General features: G+C 44.7%; 1 long non-coding RNA gene across 2 annotated transcripts; it reads right to left on the bottom strand.

The window, feature by feature from the left end:
• Nucleotides 1–4174: 4174 nt before the first annotated feature.
• LOC129602154 (uncharacterized) lies at nt 4175–7874 on the bottom strand. Of its 2 annotated transcripts, XR_008692360.1 has the most exons (5): nt 7600–7874; nt 6855–7545; nt 6272–6347; nt 4708–4751; nt 4175–4583 (listed from the first exon to the last, which is right to left on the bottom strand). It is a non-coding gene; the product is annotated as an uncharacterized LOC129602154 (long non-coding RNA). The 2 variants fall into 2 exon arrangements; XR_008692361.1 differs by lacking the exon at nt 6855–7545 and having other exon boundaries at nt 6272–6352.
• Nucleotides 7875–24821: the final 16947 nt, after the last annotated feature.

Here is a 24821-nt window from a genome sequence, read left to right as displayed (position 1 = left end):
CAGACCAAAAAGATAATATCGGTGTACATATCTGGTAAGCTATAAACGATCGCTGGAACGGTTATCTTAGATTGATGAAAAGTTAAGAATACCTGCTTATCGTGATCTGCAGGGCGATAGACGGTGTTATTGTTAACGACAACCAAAGCCAAGTATGCCGATCCATTATAAAACGATTTACAATTACAAGTTGATAACCAACGCTGCTTTGGATCCCAAACAAAGAACTGGGTAAGTCTGGCCAGTATTTCTGCCGAGAGCACCAACCGAGGCAGGGATTTGTTCGTTCATTGCCTCCATGTCTACTGCCTTTGAAAAAGCAGCTTGTGACTGAGCGGTCGATCGTTCGCCGGTAGCCCCATTCTGAAATAGGGGACACTGAGAACTGCCACACTTTGTTATGATTTACCAATTAGTTGCAAAACAAAAAAATAGGGCAAAAAGGAATAAAATTTGGCCAATTTTACTGCATGCGACAAGCAAAAGTAAACATAAAAGCCACAACACTATTTAAAAACTTGAAGCATTTCACACTTATCTTGCATTACAGGCGGTCGCCTTTCTTCTGAATCGCATTTCACCAGAGTTTCCTGGGCTCAGATGTATATGCGTTCCAATTCCGAGACGGCAACTTCGATCTCCTTGTTAACGAATCTTGTGCTTTCGTGATCCCTGCGACCGTGCAGGCTGGTTCTAATCGAGCGTCCACTGGCCGAAAGACGTCTTCGGTAGTCCAGTTCTCGATGAGTACGCCAAAATTAAAGCATTCCACCTGTTATCGTGGCTGGTAAAATTAGGCCCAGCCTCGTCCAGGTCGCACAGTTTCGTGCTGCAAAGCCGCTAGCCAGTCGGCAAAGGTGCTATAACTAACGCCTTCTGTAATCTGACATCCAAGGCGTCTTGCCGTGGGGATGGTGGCCGTGGATTTACCATGGGTCGGTCCGCGACATCTCACACAACCGATAACTTGTGACCTTCATAATTTTTTTTGCCTGTGTCTCCAAAGATTACACGTACTGTGAAACCGTCACGCCTTTTTAGGATGTGATTAGTCCGCAGCTGCAGTCCATCAGTGGTACGGTCACCTTCCTCCTCCTGCAGTGACGGACGAATTTGCATGGGTTGATGATTGGCTTCGTGAGCTAAATGATAGCAGGCGGCTTCCAGTCATGCAGCTAGCGGGCAGTATACTTTCAAACCTGAAACATCTCCCTGTACGATCGACTACGGCTGGTTAGATGAGGTGATGGCGGAGCTCAACGGTTCTCAAGCAACTGCAGAGGGCCCTGCTGATGTTTCAGAAGATACATCTGAGCGGAACGTCTCAACAACTCAGGTCTCTCGAGGCAGTTTCGATCACACGGGCAATTGATAATCGTTGAACTCTACATGAGTTTTAGAATACCCGGCTTGGGAACTGTTAAAACATATTATACCGTCAACAGACACGTAACGACAGACCACTCTATCGAATGTGGATTTTTATACCCTTTTTATAGCCTTTGCGAGTTGAAAGATATTATACTGACCTGATCACCAAAAAATTTGAAGCACATTAGAATGGTTTTTTAAGGCTTTACCATGCAGTTGTATTTCATGCTGGGATCGAAGCGGCAGGATGTTGCCGGTGTATTGCACGGAGCAAAGCTGGAGGACGTCAGGTTAGAAATCACGTCAATCATCACCTTGACTGGTCAAACCCCCATCTTCCGTGGCTTAAGGAATTGTAGACGCAAAATCGTTTTCTGTTCTTACTGGTAATCATGGCCCCGCACTGTCAATTCTATGTGTACAAGTGTAAAAAAATGATCTCTTCCCACACAGACTGTCGAAAATGTACAGTATGTTACGGTGCTGACACCCGTGGGTGCTACGAAGTTGTGCGGAAGTGAACTTGTATCGTAGATATTCAGGCAGTTGTAAATGGCTATTTATGACTTTAATTGACGAATAATTTATATTTTTTTGACATACCGTATCTAGAGCGCCACGAGTTTGGGATGAAATTCCATAATTTACTCTGTTTACCCGGATACAGTGAAACGATTTCGGGCCTACAATGGTGTTACTTTTTGTTCCCTTCCGAATCAAATAACGAAATTCTTTCGTGCTGTTCACATGGCTGCAGTGGCAATGGGAGCTGCATGCGTTACAGCTTTTGAAATATACCTGTTATGGTAAAGGCAACGGCAGGTTACCCACGACCCACAAGCTGCTGCCCAGTAATAATGGGATTGCCAGCATGCAGGAACCAGTTGAATTCCGATCGATTTTCTACGTCGCGCAGTATATCGGCCTACACGGTAATCCCACGCCATGCCTTGATCCGTCCATCTGAAATCTCACTATTGTTGATGATTGTAAGAATGTTGATGCAAAATATACGTATGGATACGTGTGGATATTGATATGAGCTGCAAATTCACATGCAGTTCGTATTGGCCACATGAGCTATTACAGCACATTGAGTTCGTATTGGCCTTTCTGCCATGCCTATTTTCAAATATCATCTTCAATTACAACAACAACGCCTTATCAGCGACGACAACCGCCTAGACGACGGTCAGACAGTCCATCTTTAAGTCCTACACGATCATCACCTACTGTATCACCAGTACAGGATACCAACGTACCATCTCATTTTATTGACAGATGTTTTGTGTATCTAAAGGACTTTGCAGACATTTACCAATAGACATCGATAATCGTCCTTAAAGCAGACATGCAATCTGTGTGACACGCATGCAGATTGCATGCAGACATGCAATCTGTGTGATCTGCATGATGGGCCTTTATAAGACATAAACTGAACAACTGAAAACGGAATGCGAAGCTGATGACCCGGGGATATACTTCGAGCGCCCCGGCCCAAAATGCCCAGCCTGCTCAGAGTATTACTCAACAGACATTTTGCCATTCAAACCACCAAGCTGATTACCAGGACACTCCAAGTCATGCAACGATTATACAGCAACATCAACTACACACAGTTGCTCACAGTAATCAGGCTAACGACCACAACAACTACAACTACGTCTACGGCATCATGGATACAAGTACGAGTACATAGATAATATCATTTACGATCTTCACCTGCTTCTTTTCCGCCAGTCGACGTAAACCGCGGCGGAAAACTCCGTCAAAATCCTCCAGTTCAATGATGTAAGTCCCGTGTACCAATTGCAAAATCTCTTGGCGGGTGAGTGCGTATCTGGCATGGTACAGGATGGCCCGAACAACGCAGCGTAATTTTCCGTAAGTATTGACCAGTTTCACTTCGCGGTTATCGAACACGTCCTCGGCGACTCCTAAAACAAAGCGTCCGTCGCGTACCATTTTCTTCAGCAATAATCCGCTGTTTGATATTGTCTTCCAGGAAGATTTTCACACGTTTGGTTTTAAACTCTCGGTGTGCTGCAGTCTCTTCCAATATTTGGGCTTGCAAATTTGGAGCGTAATTCCGCGCCTTCCAGTCACCAAAATGAAGGTATGTGATGGAATATAAGTCGTCATCCGCCGTGTGCCACGCAGAACTGATTATCCAGGAACCCTCGCAGATAACTCGCGTATTTGTCCCTGGTAGCGTCTTCGTAAGACGGTCCAAAAGTGAATCCAGTTTGTTAAGGCTCCATGTTTATAAGAATAAATTCCTTTGAATTAATTGACAAGAGATTCATCAAAAAGCGCTAACGGTTACCAAAAGGAAGTACTGTATGCTAACCCATATTTACTCGTTAAAGTAAGAATCCGATATCGCTATGCCGTAAACTACTTGGACCTTCTTACTTCCAATGGATCTCCAGAACTTTGTTTCAAGCTTCTCGATGCTGCCGCCTTGACAGACTAACGGAAAATTCAATTACATGTATTCATACATGTAATACACAGCCTAATGTATATTTGCTACTTACGGCTAGTCTGGTAAAACACAGATATGTGCAGATTACACTAATACTCGTCGTGATAACTTCCTAGACTAGAGTGGCCATGACAGATCATGTGTGTACACAATATGAAATTGTAAAAAGATTATAAATATTTCTTCTTACAATTACGATTATGTGTTTCTTTGATAACGATTCAATAAAACGAAGACCCTAATTAAGTTACTAAAAAAATTGCACCGCTGTTGGTCACTGCAGAAGGATGTGATAATTTCACACTTTTTTTGCTTTGGCTTTCCTCCGGAGTTTTAAGCACTGCACTAAGAAACATTACAGCACAAAGTGAACAGCTTTAAAGCCGGCCGAATGCTTAACGTTTAACGTCACAGACAACGTGTTTCCCCGTTACTTTGCATTTCAACGCTAAAACACAGTCCAAAATTCCGATACAGTGTAGAATTATGAGTGGAATCACTGACGTTTATTACGGCCCAAAGGTCCCATATGTCTTTAAACTTCTGGTTACCGGCTCTCCGGGATTTTGCAATGCATAGCAGGCGCACCCTAACGCAATTGGAGTCATGATTATTACAAAGACAACAGGTGGCCATATCCATGCAGGCATGGGTTATATCTCCGTTGTTGTCGTCTTCCAGCAGCGTCTAAGCAGGGAGCAATCCGGGGGAAACCGAGAAACGGCTGAATTATTTGCACGAATTATTACCGTTAGCTGCTGCTGCATAATTATCTTAAAATTTATTATTTTTTGTTGAAAATTTATTTTAGTTTCGTCAGTTTTTTAGACACAGTTTAGGGTACTCACAATTACGGTAGACAGGCATGCCCCTTGAAGCCGTTAGTGATGAGCTGCGGAGTAAAAAAAATGACATCTGTAATGAATTACATGGTTAGTAGGTAATTTAATCTTAACCCAGCTGAGGGTAAACTTAGTTTTTTTCAGATACGGAAAGCGAATTGGAGTGCGAATCTGTAACTGAGCAGGCAACCGCTTGTGAGCGGAGGAGCGGATCACGTACAGCGGTAAAGTCTTTCAAGGGATTTCTAATTTTCTGCGTATTGCGCCGTGGTGCAGTGGTACTGCCTACGCGGATCTAACGACGTAGCCGGGGTTCGATTCCCCCATCGGCCCCTTTTTCAAAGGAATAATTTAATTTAGCTTTTTTCGGCTTGCCTGCAGACCATATAGCGCATGGCGTTGGCATAGCTTACGATGATCTCATAACTGTCCTTCTCCTGCTTGGGAAGCACGCTACAGTGAAACCCCTCTTAACATTCACCTTCCTATAACATTCACCCCTTTACTGCATGCACGAAGCTGGGAACCAAACCGTCCGGTAGACTATAACACAAGGGCAATTCTCTGCATAACATTCACCCCTTTACAGCTATAACATACAGCTTTTATGGAACAGGTACCATTTTCACCAGCTTATTCAACCCCTGCGTAACATACGGTTGGTTAGGCTGGGGAAGAAAACCATTTCGGTGTCTCTAAAAGGAAGTTCCGGCTTCTGTTTTAATCTGTTTAGTACCGGATCTGCCAACTCCAAGCATACAAAAGTGCAGCAAAACCAACATTCGGACCGAATAATGTCCATACTATAATATTTTGTTAATTTTTTGGTAGAGAAGAACCCCGGGGACTGAGCCCCTGAGGGCGGTGCCCCTGGGGGAAGTGCTTCTGTATAACATACACCCCTCTGTAACATTCAGAAAGCCTGGAACGGAGGGTGTATGTTGTAGAGAAGTTTCACTGTAACAAGGCTGAAAAAACGTTTGGCACTGCAGCTGATCCCATGGCCAGAATTGTTATCCCAGGCATCCGTTAAAAAATCCGATACACCACTCATATTACGCCTGCAAGAACTGTTTAATGATTTCGGTCAGCTGTAAATATGTTGGCTAGAGGCGTGAAGACAGATGCAATAAATAACAAGACATCGCGCTCACCAATGCTCATGGGAAAAATAAACAATATCACAGCACTGGATAATGTCATAGATAATAAAAAAAAGATAATAGTGTACTACGTGCCTGAATCAATAACGAAGCGAATGCTGTCGGTAGTAATGGAAGTTTCAGCAATGCTAGCGGCTGTGATAAATATGCGGGAAAATAATAAACTACAAATTTGCAATACAATCGCTGATGGAAATTTTAGCAGTATTTGTTGGATTTCTAAATTAATAAACAGAAAAACATAATAAATCAGAATTTCAAAGTAAGGCTAAATCAATCGAATGATGCATACTGATTGTAATCAAACTACTCGGCAAGCACAAAAATAAATTCAACCGTTGCAATAAGAATACAGTCGAACAAGTTAAAATATTACACAAAATTATAGAAAATTATACAGTACTTACTGAAATACGGATCCGCTCAACATTCCGCAGGGATAGAGTTATGATCACAGCCACAGGGACATCCAGTACGTTCCATCTGTCCTAACATAAAATCGCATTATAATTCTGTAATCGACGAGAAAAATGCACTGACATTTAAAAAGCAAACTACACTAAACAGAAAAATTTCTTTATTATTATGCATCGGAAATCGTGTCACGTCGACTTCGGCCAGGCCTATTTCTCTGAAAAGCGCTGATTGTAGATGAAATCTGGCCAAATATGCAATGTAGTCTATACTAATGACACAGAAAAGAAAATCAAATACAAAAATTCAAAAAAATGATGAAATACAAAGTTGGCAACAGCAAATCAATGAAAAAATTATATCCAACTTATATCAAAATCACACATTTCGGCAGGGCCGTAGCAAAGGGGGGGGGGGGTGTGCGCAACGGGCGCAGGCTTTCAAATTCAAGGGCAAAGTGGGCGATAGCCGAACTTCAAAACGGTCGCAGCTTGCGCAGCCAATTTGCGCACCCCTCATCCGACGGACCTCGCTACGGGCCTGCATTTCGGTATAAATACGGAAGAATAAACGCACAATTTTAAATTCTCGGAAAATGCAGAAAATAGGGAACCGAGCTACGTGCTTAATAACGTCTCCTCAGCCTGGAAGGTCCCACAGCTCCCGCAGTCCAGCATTTGCCCAGATGGCCACCACGGCCACCGTTATCCGTCTCTCAAACTGCCGTTGCGTTGGCTGTAAATCCTGCACGCCATCATCCCAGCGCTCCGCCACGCGTCCGCCGCCACCCATGAGCACCACAACTCTGCGCACCGGCGCCAACCCAGCGCTTTACCCCAGCATCCAACATCGCCCCCGCGCGCGTCCCCGTCGCTCCCATATCCGTCACCACTTCCGTTGCCCGTTATCCCTACATTCCTAACTTCTGGTTCCCCACCCCTCGCCCCTGTCCTTATATCTACTACCCCTAACGCTATAACTACTGCCCCTGGATGCTTATATTGTTTTTAAATAATTAAACGGATCTGTATCAACGAGAAGGGTAAAATTTATTCACAATTAATCGGTTAATAAGCTAAGCCTTTAAAGCGTTAGTTATCTGTGCAGGAAAATTATTAAAAAACGCAAAATTACAAGGAACGCAATGCAAATGTATTCAGCTAATGAAAACAACATTATTTATCAAATTGGTTAAGGAATTCTGCCGGTTCCACGGTCTGCTAGTGCATCTCTTCTGTCATCGCGTCCGCAAACGCGCGCAGGGGCACTACAAATTATTCATACAGGAAAATGAAAAAAGCTACATAATTAGAGTACTTACAGTTTCCGCGGCGGGCACATTCTTGCAAGAACTGAATTTCCTGCTCAGCCAGTTTGGGGCTATGATACATCAGATGGCAAGTTTCTGAACCTGCTTTAGATATCTGCAATCAAACTGCACCCTGACGCTGTTGTGAAAGAGCTGTTAGAATCGGCCAATTCCATCTCTCTTATACTGAAGAAATTGCATTTGTGAGTGCCTTATCGTACTGATAGTTCACTCAGCGTTTGCCCGACAAGCAAATAATAGAGATGTTGAAGTATCACATACCAGGATAACCGCTGCATGGTTAATAGCATTATAATAACATAAAGTATGAGATGTTGCAATGCGCCTTTCACCGCAGACTAGCATGTGAATATTTTAGCCTCGAGCCTATACCGTGTGCTGACACGGATGTTTGCGCAGTTTGCCTAAAGCACTTTTGAGCGCTATGTGCTGACACAGCAAGCGATATAAAAAGCTCTACAATTGAATGCGAAAGCCACCTATTTTACGAATAAAGCATAATTTCCCACAGAGATGTAATATTCCAAAACAGCCCGTGGATTTGATGATAAAGAGACCATGCTTATGCTGGACGCCATATTCCGAGCATTTGAAATGAGGACGGTTGAATTGAACTGGTAATTTCGTCCAAAAATCACCGACGCTCCAATTTCCGTCCTTGATTTGCTTACCGTAAAATAGGAAGCTAGTCGTATACAACTGGTTCACGCCCAAACAGCAGCCCTGATGATAGCCGTTATTCGTCTTTTCACCAGAATAATTACAGAATGCCCAATCAAACTCGATTTCAACATTCGTGGTGCAAGGGAAAAGCATTCCAGTTTTACTGAGGCCTTGAAAAGCGATACTGATAAAAGAAAGAAACGGAAACCGGAGTTGATTGGCATCAAATCGCCGCCGTATTTTCTAATGTCGATAAAGAAACGTTGCACGAGAAGGTGAAAGAGGGCAGGCAGGCAGGATGTTGTACTGCTAGATGACGTTCAACGCTATGCTGCAACAACTGAACCTCCACTTAATTTCTAGCGTTTTTCCGTAATTGGCATCAGTCAATCCGAGCAGCCCCGATCTTGAGCAAATACCTGAGTCGAAAAATGGGTGTCCCAATAGCGCTTGTCGGACATCAAAGAATTGCCGCAGCGCCTGCGCCGGTCAGAGGGGTGCAACAAGGGGTCTGCTAGCGAATTTCTTTTAGACAACTGTGACTTGGAAGTTTTGTAACAGTGAGGTCATCAGCTGCTAAACGCTGGGTGCATATGACACAGTTGACTATGCTGTCACTGGTGCTTTTGTACTGTACATTATGTCAGCGCAGCCGGGGCGTGGTGCTGATGCGGTGACCGTCTGCGACTGCAGTAGTCCAGTTAAAGGGCGTTGTTAACTTGACGTCGGGAGTACGCGCCAGCTAGTTGAACGAACTGCGACCACTTTCACTAGCACGCGTTGGGCTACCAGAACTATACGAGTACGATTGTTCTACTAGTTCTACTCGTATAGTTCTGGTAGCCGTATACCGGCTACCAGAACTATACGAGTACGATCAATACGGCAGTTATTGTTTGAAACTTTATTACGTACCTGTTAGTGTCTATGTAAGCGACAGAGAGAATACAGTCAATGAGACCGAGATTAAACTGGTAAAGAGGCGTGCAGAGCTGTTTGCGATACGGCGGCGCCGGTGTGATACAGTAGCAATTTCCATACTCGTATAGCAGATTCAGGTAAATCGCATTGACGCGCCTTCTACTGTATCAGCTCGAAGAATATCATGGACCAATACAAAAAGGTATTCCTCCGCCACGGGTTTCGTTTTTGTTTTGCATCATGTGGTGATTTGCGAAATACAATGACTAAACTAATTTTTTGCGACACTTATTTATACAATATGGCTGAATTTTCGTGCCTTCTTCGGAAGTATTCAGAGGATATGCTCACTGGACCAATGGGTGGGATCGGAACGTATTGTTCTTACATTTCAGCATGGGTATCATAATCGCCCCTTCATATCGAAGATGCAGAGATAGTGTCCATCAAATGTATTTTTTGTGTCGATGCAGACTGGCTGAAGCTTTAGTTCGACTGGCCGCCGCACACTTTTTCGCTTCCACGCCTGCCTGGAGGAATATCGGAAACGGTATCCCGGTAGTAAGGCGACGCTCAAGGAGTTTATAAACGCGCGTGACAAAGAGCAGTTCTTGGATTATTCTGCTGTGGAGGAGCCAATCGGTGGGTCGGCAACCTAAGCTTTCCAAGGACAAAGATACGTGATTGTTACGGTGCCACAGGCGCCTATGGAGGTGATAAATCAATAGGAGTCCGTGCATATTGTCGCGAACATCGGCACGGAAAAATGAGAGAAGGACATTTTGCCACCCGAATAGAAGTAACACCCGATTAGAAGGAGGGATTCGGATTGCAACGGATGCCGACTGCTATCTCACCGATAATTTGCGTCGCCGGTTCGTTAATCCTTGTCGAGATTGATCTTTCTTCAGTAGTATAGGGCTGCCACAACCTGACACGAACCGCTGTTCCTTTTTATTGCAAGAACAAGCATGAGGAACTGAAGAATCGCGGCTACTTGGATTTTGGACAGTTTGGTTGCACTGTGATTTACCTAACGCGGGAACTTGGGAGAACGTTCAGGAAGCCATCATCCAGGAACGGCTTAAGCTATCGATCCTTAGTGGTAAGCAATCAAGCAGCAGAAAGGAATTCAGTATGGCGCGCGTTGTTATAAGCAGGTTTTAACGTTTCAAAACGCGGTGCGATGGCGCAAAATCTGGGAAAGGACAGATCGTCGGTTAGAAGATAAAATGGAAATTTCATCCGATTGATACCAACGTTTTCTCGTTTGTTACACCATGGGCACGCGTGTTTTTAACTGCTTTCGCATGGCATTAATCGAGTTGACGAGTCAAGTTCTAATGATCGAGCAGCAAAAACGACTGGCCCGCCGAGTAACTTGGTTCTGGCGGATTATGCGCCCACTGATCAAAAAGATCGTCGCCCAGAAGGTCGCTGGGGGTGACATCGTGCCAACACCGAATGGCTATCCTACGCTTGACGCAGGATACGAGGGAGAACACCCTGCCCTGATAAAAGGCGGCACAACCTATACATTTCAGACATACAACGACAACAAATCTTTGCATTACCATCTGGCGCGAATCCTCCTCTCGTACTTTAGCAGAGAGCTGGTGGCCAGTAGTTACCAAGGCAAGGATCGTAACAAATCCTTACATGTTGACGGCATGAATGCTATGTTAAAGTTCCTCTGTTTCCGCACTAGCACCGGAGCGCGAGATTTATCAGCTGAGCTGCGGGAGTTCAGGTCTTAATTCCGAGATATGCTGGTTTCCGCATTCAATTCAAGAGCTATTTATAGCGCGTGCTGTGTCAGCACATAGCGCTGAAAGTGCCTAAGGCAAACATCCGTGCCAGCACGCGGTAAAAAGCTCAAGGCTATCCAGGCGCTCGTCTGCGCGCATTGCAAGTCAAATGCTCGTTCTTTATACTATTATGATATCCAGGTATGTGATACTTCACATTGCCCTTTTCCGGTGGTAAACGCCCTCGTTTACCGGGAGTAGTACTGCGCTTCCGGATCGTTGACGTCGATTCCCTCATAGTGGAAACCGTATTTTGTCAGGTCCTGTAGCTTAGCAGGATCATATAGGAGAAAGTAATGAACACATTTCTGGTGAAGAATCCTGCCAGTAATAATTCCACCGATGCAATACATCTTATATGTCGCGCGGGCCATTCTATTCACTGTATTAATGGTTTCCCTTTCCGTGGCGAAAGGAGTAAGATGTCGGATGAGGCGTCGCTCTTCCGTATTGTGTTGGTAATACGGCGTGGATGCTGATCCATTACGAGTTTGCGTCTGGCGTACGGCGCGTAAGCGGTGAATCCGTTTCTTAGCGTGTTTAATTTTATACAAGTGGACTATGGCGAGGATCTTGGCGCGATTCGCGGGGTCAGATAACTAGTCATTAACGAATTCGCTGTCCAAGAATGTGGTCCAGGCGGTTGCAGCTAGAGACGCTGCGGCACACAAGAGCACTGCATATTGCAGACCGCTACGGCGGTAATGCATAACCGCGGCGTGGTTGTGGGCGTGGTCGACGTTGTAGTCGGCGTGGTGATTGGCGTCGTGGACGTCGTTGCTGTGGACGTTGGAAACGTCGTGGAAGTCGGTGTAACCGACGGAGAGGACTGAGAAATAGCGGTGGCTGTATCGTCGTCGTCTCTTTTATACATCAGCCAGTACTGAACGCAATGACTGTGCAAATTGCGCTGGCTGTCTGGCGCTAGGTCATAATTGGCACATGCAGTGTGGAATATGAGGAAGTTCAAATATTTAGCAACTTTAACAAATATACGCTCAAGTGCATCCGGGTTAATCTCGCTCGGTCGCTGGGCTGATCTCATGACACACGCACTGTGCTGTCTTTTACCTTGCGTTACCGGTTTTGACTTAATGTACTCATCCATCATGAGGAGTCTATCCGTGTTAACGTCGGGTGTATAATACGGATTGTGGATTAAAAATTTTTTGATGTCAAGGTTACTGATCAAGCGCGTTGTTGCGCGGCCCGTAGGATATGAATGGGTTAAGGATAAGAATATCCAACTAATTAAGCGTTGAATCGGGTCAGTCTCGGACGGTATTATCATTGTAGACATATTAATAAATGCGGTTCCGGTATGTCAATTGCGATGGCTGCTGAGGTGATGACGGCAATCATGGCGATTTTCCAGGTGATCATGGCGGTGTTACTGGGAATTTCTTGTGGTCACGGGACGGGGTATTGGGACGGGGTGATGACGCCACTGTTTTCTTGGATGTCGGGGTGTTTGGGAAGTGACAGAACTACGATCTGGGTGTCTCCAGCAAGTACGACTGTTCGGTTCGGTATGTTTGGTTTGTCCGTCCGTGTCACCGGTTTATATTTCCGTACCGCCCTTGTGAGCTATTGTAACCGTTATCTTCCTGGTTCCTTGTTCGTCAATAGATGTAATATTTCCGTTTTGCCCCTCGGCAGAGGCTTAAACATTTCGCAACGCCAAAACACTTTATACGCACAATTGCACTTACAAGTGTGCCGACAACTGCTGACGTTGCGATCAGGGCAGTTTTTCAATGAGGAAACGAGCTGTCCAACGTGAAGACAGAGGTGTCGACTTTCAAGTTACTGAGTCCGGATTTAAACGGTATGACTCGTAAGGCGGATGTAACGGGTTCGTCGGCCCCTTCGCTCCTCGCCATTGACGCGAGCTGCCCGAAGAGGTCCATGATACTGGATAGGCTATTGTCCGGTCAGACGTCCGCACTTTGTTCGGCAGAGACGTCGGGAGGCAAATCGAATGTGGCTGCTATGTCGGAATGTTGAATGGCCACCGTTGTCTTCCTTGGGATCCAGTCCTTGCTATCCCATTCGTATGTTTTACCGTTGATGACAGCTACTGTCCCGTCCTGATTGCATGAGATAAATGCTGGTAGCAAGATCTGGCCGTCAAGTGACAGTGACTGGTTTGCTGCTATTGGTTCCGTCTCGCATTTCGTCTTCTGTCCCATTATTTCCACCGTTAATTTCCGGCACTGGTATAGTAGCGCTTGTTGGGCTTGTGATCCTAGCGTTTGGCATTGTCTGAAGCCCAACTGTTCGGCGGCTAGAACTGGGGAGTAAACAGCCATTATTTTTATTAATGCCAAATTGTTTTTTCTGACCGTACAGACCAACATTCCGGTTCCCTTTGCTATTTCGTTTCCCATTTTGCTAAGTTCTCGCTTAAGCCATTCTTCGTGAGAGATTCTGTACTGTTCCCTAGAGTAGGGGTTGTCGGGGTTAAATGGCTTTGGTGTGGTTTCTGGTTCAGTGTCGGCTGCCGGCGGTGCTGGTGGTGTTGCAAAAGTGTACGTTTGGGGTTGTGCAACGGGATCTGGCATGGTTTGGACTCTGGCTTTTGGTCTGCTCGTAGCTACAGCTGGGGCCGGAGTCGCAGTTGGAGCTGGTGGAAGTGCCCTTTGTGCGTATGCTCCGGGCTGGACCAATTTTTCGTTATAAACGGGTTCTGGCACTACGCTGTTTGGATCCCGCGTTTCATATCGGCGGGAGCCGTAGTTTTCATTCATTTGGTTCCAGTTTGGTGTCCTCCTCCTATTTTCCTCCTGGAGGGAGTCCCGGTAATCGGGAGTCGGTTGTCCTTGGTCCGCACGGTATCCCAGGGAAGTATGCCGTGCAAGAGGCTAGTGAATTTATATTTGTTTCGGCCAGCTGCATACACTGGGGAGGGAATGTCGGGCCTAATGAAGCGGTTGCAATTAATTATTGGTGATGAAAGAATATGGAAGGAGGAAATTCTAGATAAGCCAGGCACACATCGGCAGTGAAAGGACGATCTTGAAGAATCCGAAAAAAAAATATCCGTCATCCATGGGAATACCAGTGGAGCACGAAAAACAAGCTGCCGCGTAATGCGGTGGTAGGCCAAAACCACGCCGCCTTCGCCGAGGTTCCATTTATCTATCCATTGATTTCTCCGGGTGACGCTGCATGTGACACACGTACGTTTTTGTAACGGATCCTGATGTTGAAATCGAAATTACCTTTGTAACCTGATCCAATAAACCTATGTTGAAACGGTACGGGAAGTAAACTCTACTTTCTTCTACGCTATCCCCTCCGCGTAATGTGATTTACGTAGACCAAGCGAAAACAAACTGCTCATTCCATGAAGAAGTGTACAACATTGTACACGGATTCCAGGACGTGTTAGTATCCTTCGTGTGGATGGCGTCGGAGTTGATGAAAGACAACCTACAAATAATCCGTAACGAAAGGTCACTCCCTACAAGAAACGTCCGACAAACGCCCGACGACGACGATTCGGAAAGGGCATCCAGAAGAGAACGGTTCAGGCAGAAGCAACAGAAAGACGCCCAGGAAAGCCGGCTCAGACAACGTGAACCTGGAACCACCACTGAGTCACTACAGGCCCCGAATTGGATTCCATGAACAACACACTCAACCGCCCATAATACTATGACCGGACACACCGGCCCCAGCAACGGACTATTATGAACCAAGGTACACCGTGACCTTTCCGGTAATTGCACGAACACCGTACACGCAGCCCCACCTCGGCAGTCTACTACCGAGGAATGGTATGGACTACCTCCTTCCAGCGCAGTACCGAAGGCAAAGGAAAGGCGACTTTGTGGAAATAGTTGCAAATATCCTTGCATACTTCAAGGCCGCGATATTTTTCTGGGAAAAGTTCTTAAGCTGATTGTAGATCTCTGCAGCACTAATGCAAAATTTTAATCCCAATTTGATGTGTAAAAAAAGTTCATTACCCTACTCCAATTCAGCGCGTCCGCTTAGGGGCTTTATTCGCGCTCCACAAACATCCAAACCCTTCCTCTGCTCTCATGAGTGAACAGCCTATTGACCAATAATTTGAGCTGGCCGTCTTCGTAATACATGGCAAAGCCGCTTCCCGAACTTCCAAAGTAGATGTATGGCTTGTTTATGCTGGCCTTCACACCTCGTATATAATTGCCATCCATATTAGGTAACCCACCTGGGATCTCGAAGCCGGGAAGCTAGACAAAGAGCCAAAAGCTATAAAGGTCATCAATGGAACACCATCGCTGATATAACTATCAACAATTACTATTGATATCGCGTCGCCGGTAAAATTTGGCTATTTGCTCAGTTCATTCGCTTTCGGATTGGCCATAACTCAGGTAACTTCAACAACCACTTCGGGTAGACCTGGGAGGTCGAGCAAGGTCATCTCCTGGATAATCGATTCCATGATTTTTGCCTGCTCTTGAATTTCTGATTCCCAACCACCGGTATCAATTTCATGGTTTTCTCCGTCACTATACAGTAGAAAAAATTCATTGGACACTTTCTGCATTGTTTGATGAGAGGAGGTGAAATCTTTAGCTTCTTGAAGGGCTTCTCTTGGCAAAATTATGAGGTGGTTGTTTCCGGTGACCTTCAACCCAGAATTTATTTATTCATTGAAAAACTTCTAAATACTGTCGTCGATTTTTACTTTGAAAATGATCGAGCTTTTTCCACGCCTTTTTGCCGCGATAAATTTCTGCTGAAACATGTCGTAAATGTGTTCGGCTAACTTATCCCCCTCAAAGATGTATTCAGCTGATTCGATTTCCTCATAGTCTGGTAAACCGCCCATAATTCTAAATCAAAATGAGCATGAGTGTGACATCAAATATATATGAATTATCGCTCACTTCTGTTGTTATTTATCGAACTTTCGATAAAATATTTACTCCATCGCAGTTTTTGACGCAAGAATTAATTAGGCAATCGTTATCAACCGCTGCCAATTCGTCCCATAAATGTCGTCTATTTATTGGTCCTGGTGTAGCCACTGCAGTGAGACCTTCTGCAGCACGCTTTTAATAATGCACGCTTTCAGTAATAAACTTAAAGCTAGCAAAACTGCAACAAGAGACCCAGAAGCAATTCGGTTGCATTAGTCACTTAAATCGATAAGGAAAATGCCGTTAGCCTCATCGCGCAGCCGTTCTGCAGCCATCGCTGTGCACCGCGCGTCTTCTGCATTTCGCTTCTTTGCAAAACAACAATTAAATTACATACACCTGATAAGCATGACTGATAAGATTAACTTGATTTTTAGTAAAATTTGAGTTTTACTATTGTATGTTCCATCTGAAACAATTCTGCGTTAGTTGTTAGTCGCCATTCCGTAGCGACTGTGGGTACATAAAGTACTATGCTGCCTTGCACTGTGTATGGAGCAACGTGGTCGATTCCCCACTCCCCAGTCACATAATGCCCATTTGCCTCGTGCAGGATAGCACTTCCACTAATAGAAGTACGGAAAGGAAAAGAAGTAACCCGCCGCTGATGTTGGCTTTAGAATTCGGAAAACGTAAATTCATTGTTTACGCTTCGATTTGCACGTTTAATAACATCAGGGACGGTCTTGGATGAAATTTGATCGGTTTTCTCAGTTCATGTCGGAATAGCGCAGCGTGAGGTAATCGAATTGCAATATCACACGAACGGAGTTTTGCCCGGAAATTCTTACCCAATATTGTTCGCAAATTGCATAATCAATCGCTAGACAGTCGGAGAACTTATTACTGTCACCGCTGCCAGGGTAGACTGACTTTAAAGCGACAGTTTATATTATAACCACCGGCACTAGTGAATACCGAAGTCTGAAGCGATGTTTTCCGCTTGTGGAAATCGTATTGTTTGTTCGATATCCGCCCTGTTTTGGTCGGAGAGCGCGATAGTATAGCGGTTTGGGTAAGGTTAAATTAAGAGCAAGTCGGCTTGCTCATTTGTAAGTCTAAATTTTGGCAGTGAAAGTTCGGAAACATTTGCGAAACGCTATCTGTAATCCAATAGTCCTGTCCGATAGTTAAGTAACCGAACTGCTTTTCTTATCGTCCAGTTCATGCACTGCCCTGCTCTCTAAAGGATTGCCGAGTCTTATGGACCATGTGGTGGAGCAAAAAGTATCCAGAGATCCTCTTCCCCACTGGTCGAAAAGGGTTGTCACATTGCGCAGAGCGGGCGAACTGTTGGATGTCTGGTATCGATATAGCAAAGGGCAATGCGTTCTTGGTCGAAGAATTAAGCGCAAGAATAATTATCAAAATGAAAATAAAAAAGCGCGTAGCTGTGAGCGATTTTACTGTTCAAAAATTCGCAGGAGACGGGTATCGCGTTTGGAATATGAAGGAAGAAAGTGTTTCGGCAAAAGATGAATGAATATCTTACTGCAAGGGCCAAGGGGTGCAGCAGACCGCGTTGCATGTACGGTATCATATCTAGCAAATCTGAGTTTTTGTGGTCATCGGCATGATGAAAATAACCATTTGAAATCATTTCATGATTTACAGCCTTGCAGAAACATTCCTGGCTGCGTTACGTTTTTCAATCGACAGGTTTCTCCATAATGCACTCACCAAGGCCCCATCGCTCGTGGAAGCGTTGCGGACGGTGAGATCTTATGTGTGCTATTGTACCCGGGGACTTTGGCATACAGTTGCCCACAATCATCTTCGAATACCCTTTCCTGCGACCCCGCTTGACTCGAATTAAACAAAGTTCGATCCTGGTGCAGCCAGTATACACTGTGCGCATAGCTGAGAGAGGGCGTGGTACAACCGGAATTTCGCGTTAGCCACCCCCCTCTGCCACGCCGCATTCGAAATACCTCGCTGAGCAAGCGTCGTGCGAGGAAGCTGATGGGTCAGAACGATTGGGTTTTCTTTCGGTTGTGCCGCGTATTCAGCGTTGCTGGGTGAAACTAGTTCCGAATAAAGTTTTCCTTTTTGCCATGTCTTCAGTTTTTTCTACTACTCCCCAGACCAAATTAAAGTTGAATTACCTAATTTTATTCTCCTGCAAAAACTGGACAGATATTTCTGCCTTGTCCAGTCAAGAACAGTGCAGTTATTTTTCACTATGTAACCAAACGCGAGTTATTTTCGAGTTATCAAGTTATAGCGTAACTCTGAAACGTAACTCGCTTCCCCAGAAACTTAACTCTAACGTAACTCTCCTGATAATTCTATGTATTGTCGTTGGTAGCGTAACTCGCGGTTTAACTCAAAACCTGATTTTCTTGCGTCAGTAGCGTAACTAGTAGCGTAACTCGCACGCTCTCTGTAACTTCTAACCCTAACTCTGGGTTAATCTTTCATAATTTCATAGGTCTGTGTGCTTACCTATTTACGGTTTCAGATTGTAAACAGATAACCAAGATTTTGGTGACGTCGGAGTGCTGTCTCTTTATTAGTACGAAGTTTTTCTTGAAATCGGTAAGAGCAATGGAGATCGGTCTCTACATTCATCTTCACAGTTTCTACGTTCATTTTCTTTACTATGTTCTCTAATAAATAGAATTTTCGATCGCCAACCTTCCCACTGTTGCTCCTGTGTAGATTGGAAATCAGACTACAAGATAAATCCATTAAGGATTTGCCGGTTAACAAACAACAAGGAACAGAGAGAGAGCAGGAACAACAGTGGGAAGTTGCAATAGTGCGAACATGTTTGTCTGCTCAGTTAACGCTTACTCCATTAGAGCACCGACAGCATACCTTGTTTGTTAACCGGCAATTCCTTAATGGATTTATCTTCTAGTCTGATTTCCGTTGGTTGATGTCGTAAAATGAGAAATAGCGCGTATTTACCTGCTAAACCTCGTTTTTACTAAGCCGAAAACTAGTATAAAGGCGGGAATGTTATTTAACTTATTTTCTAAAAGCGGTTTTTATACGACTTATGGTTTTCATGCGCCTCGCGGCTGTAATCAGACATACCAGACTCGACCGTATGGCATAATTGCAAGGATTTTCTCGATGGAATTTCGTCGTTTGTCATGCTAACGCTTACCTGTGCGTCCTCAAAGAATAGATATATTTTTGTGTTAAATAAAAACCACACAAGATGTTCCGCCATCCCACAGGCGAAGCAACATATGGTGGGACTGGTTCCCATCAACATTTTTCTAAAAAAACAAATTTTCGTTCAGCCGAGACGTTGGGCGAAGACGTCCCTCGACGATGCGTAACGTACGATTATATAAAACTATCATCGATTACAAAATCATTTACGGAACTACAGCGATCAGATGTTGTGAGCCATTGCCCAGACCTTTATGCGACTTTGCTTAATACGATTATTACCAAGCAATTCATTCTTCGAACAGCTTCCGAAAAAGCTTTTAACGGTCTGATTCACTAATTAACCCACCGTATGCCCTTTTACGGTGATGTTATTAAGCGTTTCCATAAAATCGTTACGCGTCTTGCCTAAGGATATCTTTGCAGTTCCTGGTCATTGGGTAGAACAATATGTGTGTAGGGCGCGAGGGAGCGGTCAATAAAGGGGTAAACGAATGGAGCGCGCCAATAATCCACGACAGCAAGGACTGAAGTGACCCAGGGAAAAACTCAGTCAGAACATTGGTATGCACCTTCGAAAGTCCATCTATTTACTGCATACATTGATTACTTCTATCTCCATTGTCTCAGTGCATTTAATTATCACCGATGATATACTTCAGGATCGTAACAGAGATTATCAGAGACTTCTAGATGAATCTCGTACTACTTTAGTGCAACAAGAAGAACAATATCGAACAAACAAACAGACGACAACTATATAGATGATCGTATCAGACATCTGGGAAATGCTAACAGGAATCACCCAGGTACGGCGACTGATACGGCGTGATACAACAATTTCCCGTCTGAACATGGATTAGCAACGTTAGACCAATCCAGAAATGCCTGGTAGAACTGCGGCCTTGCCATTGGTGGAGCGGTATCAGAAACCACCTCCTTGGCCAACGGCTCATATTTCGTACGGCGTTGGAAATGTGGTATGCCAAACAGCAGCATTTATTGAATATCTAAGGCAGCCAACATGTCAGTTCCACAAAAAAAGATTTTTCAAAGTATAGCCGGCGAGATTTTATTCCAATCTGCTGCTTCAAAGATTCTAGACCAGAGTGCCCGTGTAGTCGACTTATCATTTCTAGCATAAGAAAAGTTTGATATTTTAATTTGCAGACCGACGCCTACACAGCCTTACAGCAACGTACGAACTTTAGTGACTTTAGTGCAGAGTTATTCGACCGAAATCCGCCACTGCCTTTGAAAAGGGGAGAAATTTGACAGTGCCACTTGACGCAGGCCAGTGTACAGGGTCTTTCGTATCTGCCTTCCGGCTTGTTTACGCTATGTGGGAATTTGCCTTTCTGTTCTGCTGCACTGAAAGCGCGTGTCCATGAACCAAGGGACTGTGAGTTATAGTTTAATTTGTCGCGGAACTTAATGCCGTAATCCGCCACATCCATTTGCATTATTTTAGTGCCGTCGAGTATTTTTATAACAATTTATAAAAAGCTGCTGCAAGCCACCAGCTGCCAATACATCTGAGCCCAATATTTTTAGAGTTTATCCCTTGCTGTTCCAAGTTTCGCTGCATCTAAGGCGCCGCCCTCCGGATGGACTACACACACAGAATACGGTGGAATTTGCCACTTTATAGAGGCCATTTATACCTTCCCTAACCGAAAATGTGTGATTGCGGTGATCATGGTTGTAAATTCCATGATTGGCCTCTGCGTAACATTGATTTTAAAAGTATAAAACCTAGACATTTAGACTTCGCCTTCTATGACTTTTGCGATGGCAGAATTCAGGAAAGCCATAATTGCGTGTTCTACGATGTTAAAAAGTATTGTGCTCTTGGCAAACGATGCTGTGTCCACAGAGAGATTTGTGCTTTCCATCATCCGGTTCAACCTCAACTGCACCAAAAACGTGACGAATTTCACCATGGTTAAACACTACTGTTTCCAGTCTCAAACGGGAGACCATTCAGGGCCGGCTTGGAAGGAAAGCTTTGCGATTGTAGGGTTTCTCTCTATAGACGATATGCGTTCGGTGTGTGGTACATGGATCGATAGCACGCCGGGGGTGCATGATCCCGGCGTGCGCAGTACAGTGACCCAGACCAATCGGGTTCTCATTGACGTTCCTGGCAAAACCGATTAGTGATGTGATGCGTGCATACAGCCACCAGATAAGAAGTTCAAACCTACTGCATTAATCAGCCATTTAGAAGAAAATCATAAGGAAACAGCGCTGTTTCTGTGCACCCGTTGTAGCCGCACAGACCGGTTCAAAGCGGTTATTGGCTACTATATTGGCCACGGTTATTTCGGCAATCTTACAGAAGCGCGGCTTTTCATTTTTTCTCACAGAAGCTCCTTGGTGAGTTTGGCTAGTAGGGCGCGGTTTCAGCCTGAGTTGTGTCTTCGTCCGAAAAGCTCGGTTTTTATTTTGCAAATCATGCATGGCATCTCAGAAGGCATCTGTTGCCTTGGTGAACGTATTGTTGCCTTGGTGAACGCATAATTCATTGTCAATTGTATGTATTTATTTCCGGTTAGCGAATTACGCGGTGCGATTGAAAAAAAGTATCTGTGATGAGATGTATCAGTATGTGTGATATGAAATACAATCTATGCCAGAAAATAAGCAGCAGATCCTTGTTTTGTGCGCAGTATTTGGATTTCAACCTTGTGATTGTTTCGAAACACTATGACGTAGGCAATTTTGCTCAATTCACAATATTTTGTACTGTGGAAACAATCACGAGACAGGATGCAGATAAAATTTTTGCCCGTCAGATGTGCGCTCGCAGTTCGATGCGCTTTATGGAAGCCTATAAATTGGCTACGAGTAGAGATTATGTAGCGGAACGTCAACTGAGCATTTACATCACCTAAATCAGCAGTAAGACCTTACAGCAAACGCAGCGCCTGCACCCGTGTTAAGATAGGTAATATTACGCAGCTGAAGATCATGAACTGGTTAGTCACAATACCGATTGTGATCCATCCTGGAAGTTTCAGGTTTTATCATGGTTACTGTAGGTGGCATATTTCCGAAAAGACAACCGTTGCTTTGGGCTACATTATCACAACTTGTTGAACGACGAAGGCCATGATGAGCATAACCAACAGGAATTGAGTACCGGTGACGAATGGATAACCGCATTACCATTAGTGATACCGAACCAGATCTTCCAATCAACGGAAATTCAGGATCAGGAGCGCTGCTGCCGCACCTGTTATTTCTGGGAGACCATTCCATCTTCACCAGAACTAGGGAAGATTGTGGTTGTGTGGGAGTTTAGGCTTTAATTCTGGATATGCTGCTTTTCGCATTCAATTGAAGAGCTATTTATAGCGCGTGCTGTGTCAGCACATAGCGCTGAAAAGTGCTTAAGGCAAAAAGTGCACAAACATCCGTGTCAGCACACGGTAAAAAGCTCGAGGCTAAAATATAACATTCGCGCTCGCCTGCGCGCATTGCAAATCACATGCTCGTACTTTATACTATTATAATGCTATTAGCCACCCAGTTATGTGATACTTCACATTGCCCTCTTCCGGTGGTAAACGCCCTCGTTTACCGGGATGAAGACCCAAGGAGGATAAACCTCAGCAGTCTGAGCGTCAGTGATTTGCGGCCGAGCAATTGTGACTGAGATTGGCTGAACAGCGCGCAGGAAACTTTACGCAGTTGCCAAACCACAAAAACCGTAGAATTCTCCCCTCCCGGATTGGCATTTGAAATACACGAGCCAGATGAGTCCAGAAAAAGTCCAGTAGCTCACTTGTGAGAAGTTTATGCGGCTGTTATATAGCCAGGAACGGGAAGAGTTACAACAAGATCCTATGTGGAAGAGGACCGTATTGTGAAAACGTGGATGCGTGGCCACATGGATTTGGATTTGATTGACGGGAAAGGATCCCTTGGATATTTCCTATATGTAAATTGCTACAATTACGTTCCGTTAGTTCGTGAAGTTGGTTGAATATTTGTATGGTTTTAATGCTTTAGTTTGTTGAGAAGTGCACTTCCTGGGGCAGTATTATTTCATTACTCCCGTGTGTAGAATTACACTAGAACTTTATGGAAGAATTTTATTAACAGTTGGCTTGCACTGTTTTGTTGAATAAAAGGGAAGATTAACATTAGGGTGGATAAAAAAATCAAATCGTTTGGTGACATCGCGTTGATCGAAAGTTGCAATTGCTTGACAAGTCAACGAAAACCCAATACCATTAAAATAATGACTTAGTTGCTTGGGAAATGGCAGGACAATCATTAGATGGGACATCCGTGAGAGGAAAAACCTTTTGCAAACAAAGGCAATGTCTGGAGCTTTCGTACGGGAATCATGAAAAGCAAAATTACGGTGTTACGGAAATAAATTACGTAGATGAGCGTATTAGTGTAGTGGTTAACATAGCCGGGTGAAACTGCGAGATCACAGGCTCTAAACCCATAAGAGGAAGATATTTTGCAAATAGAAATTCATTTTTGCAAGTTTTTCTATTTGAAGTGATAAAAGAATAACTCTGGTGACGGAAGAGATTCGTTTAAATATAGAATAACGTAGTGGCAATGGGTGCAGACAACCCTGCCGCAATCGCAACAACAAATATCTCCGCCGCCGGCACAGTTCAGTATAATGGAATTATGAAAACAAAGGTTTTCCCCACGTCTGATGTTGAACATCTCCTGTAAAAAACAATTGTTCAGCCAGTACCAGTCAGGTTTGTGGGTGTGGTGTCCTCCCACACCACTAAATTCATTCCGGCAATAATGTCCCCCATGCCGGACACCACTAAATTCATTCCGGCTATTATGTCCCCCATGCGGGACACCACTAAATTCATTCCGGCAATAATGTCCCCCATGCCGGACACCACTAAATTCATTCCGGCTATTATGTCCCCCATGCGGGACACCACTAAATTCATTCCGGCAATAATGTCCCCCATGCCGGACACCACTAAATTCATTCCGGCTATTATGTCCCCCATGCGGGACACCACTAAATTCATTCCGGCAATAATGTCCCCATGCCGGACACCACTAAATTCATTCCGGCTATTATGTCCCCCATGCGGGACACCACTAAATTCATTCCGGCAATAATGTCCCCCATGCCGGACACCACTAAATTCATTCCGGCAATAATGTCTCCCATGCCGCACACTACAAATTTTATTGCAGCAATCAGTCCTTACGTTATACAACTTTCGAAGTTTGTTTTTGACTGGTAACGCTGTGGTAACGCTGGTGGCAGTTTTTCAAAGGTCACCGATTGACTTGAAAATCATCAGCTTTTCGTTCTAGGTCCCCCGTGTCACCATTCTGGCCAAAGGGTTACCGTTTTGGCGATGGTGGCAGGGGGGACACGGCAGAAATGTCCGGGGGGACAGGGGGGACATTTTTGCCGGTCACAAGCGTCGCTGCCAGAAAGAAATGGACGTGTTTATTGGAGACATCAAAGGGTACGAAAAGCGACATGTCCAGGAAGGCACTTGCAAGCTGTCCAACCTATAGGGGCAGGTTAAGCAGGGGCTGAAGGCTATCTAGAGCATCAGGGAGGTTCATGACCTGTGGAACCGTGCAAAGCGGGACAAGGAGGCCAAGGATACTCGGAATAGGGCTTGGAATGTGCTCGTCCATAAAATGCGCAGCCTGGGACGTTGCGTTGAACGAGATACTGATCCGATGCTCTATACGAAGCACGGACATCGAGTTCGCTCGGCGCTGGCTGTCGAAGGGCAGGCTGGATAGTTACCTG

This window comes from Paramacrobiotus metropolitanus, unplaced genomic scaffold (assembly GCF_019649055.1).
Source record: "Paramacrobiotus metropolitanus isolate TYO unplaced genomic scaffold, Prichtersi_v1.0 Parri_scaffold0000342, whole genome shotgun sequence".
In the NCBI taxonomy this organism is placed as follows: domain Eukaryota; kingdom Metazoa; phylum Tardigrada; class Eutardigrada; order Parachela; family Macrobiotidae; genus Paramacrobiotus; species Paramacrobiotus metropolitanus.
This window is presented reverse-complemented; position numbering and strand designations above follow the sequence as displayed.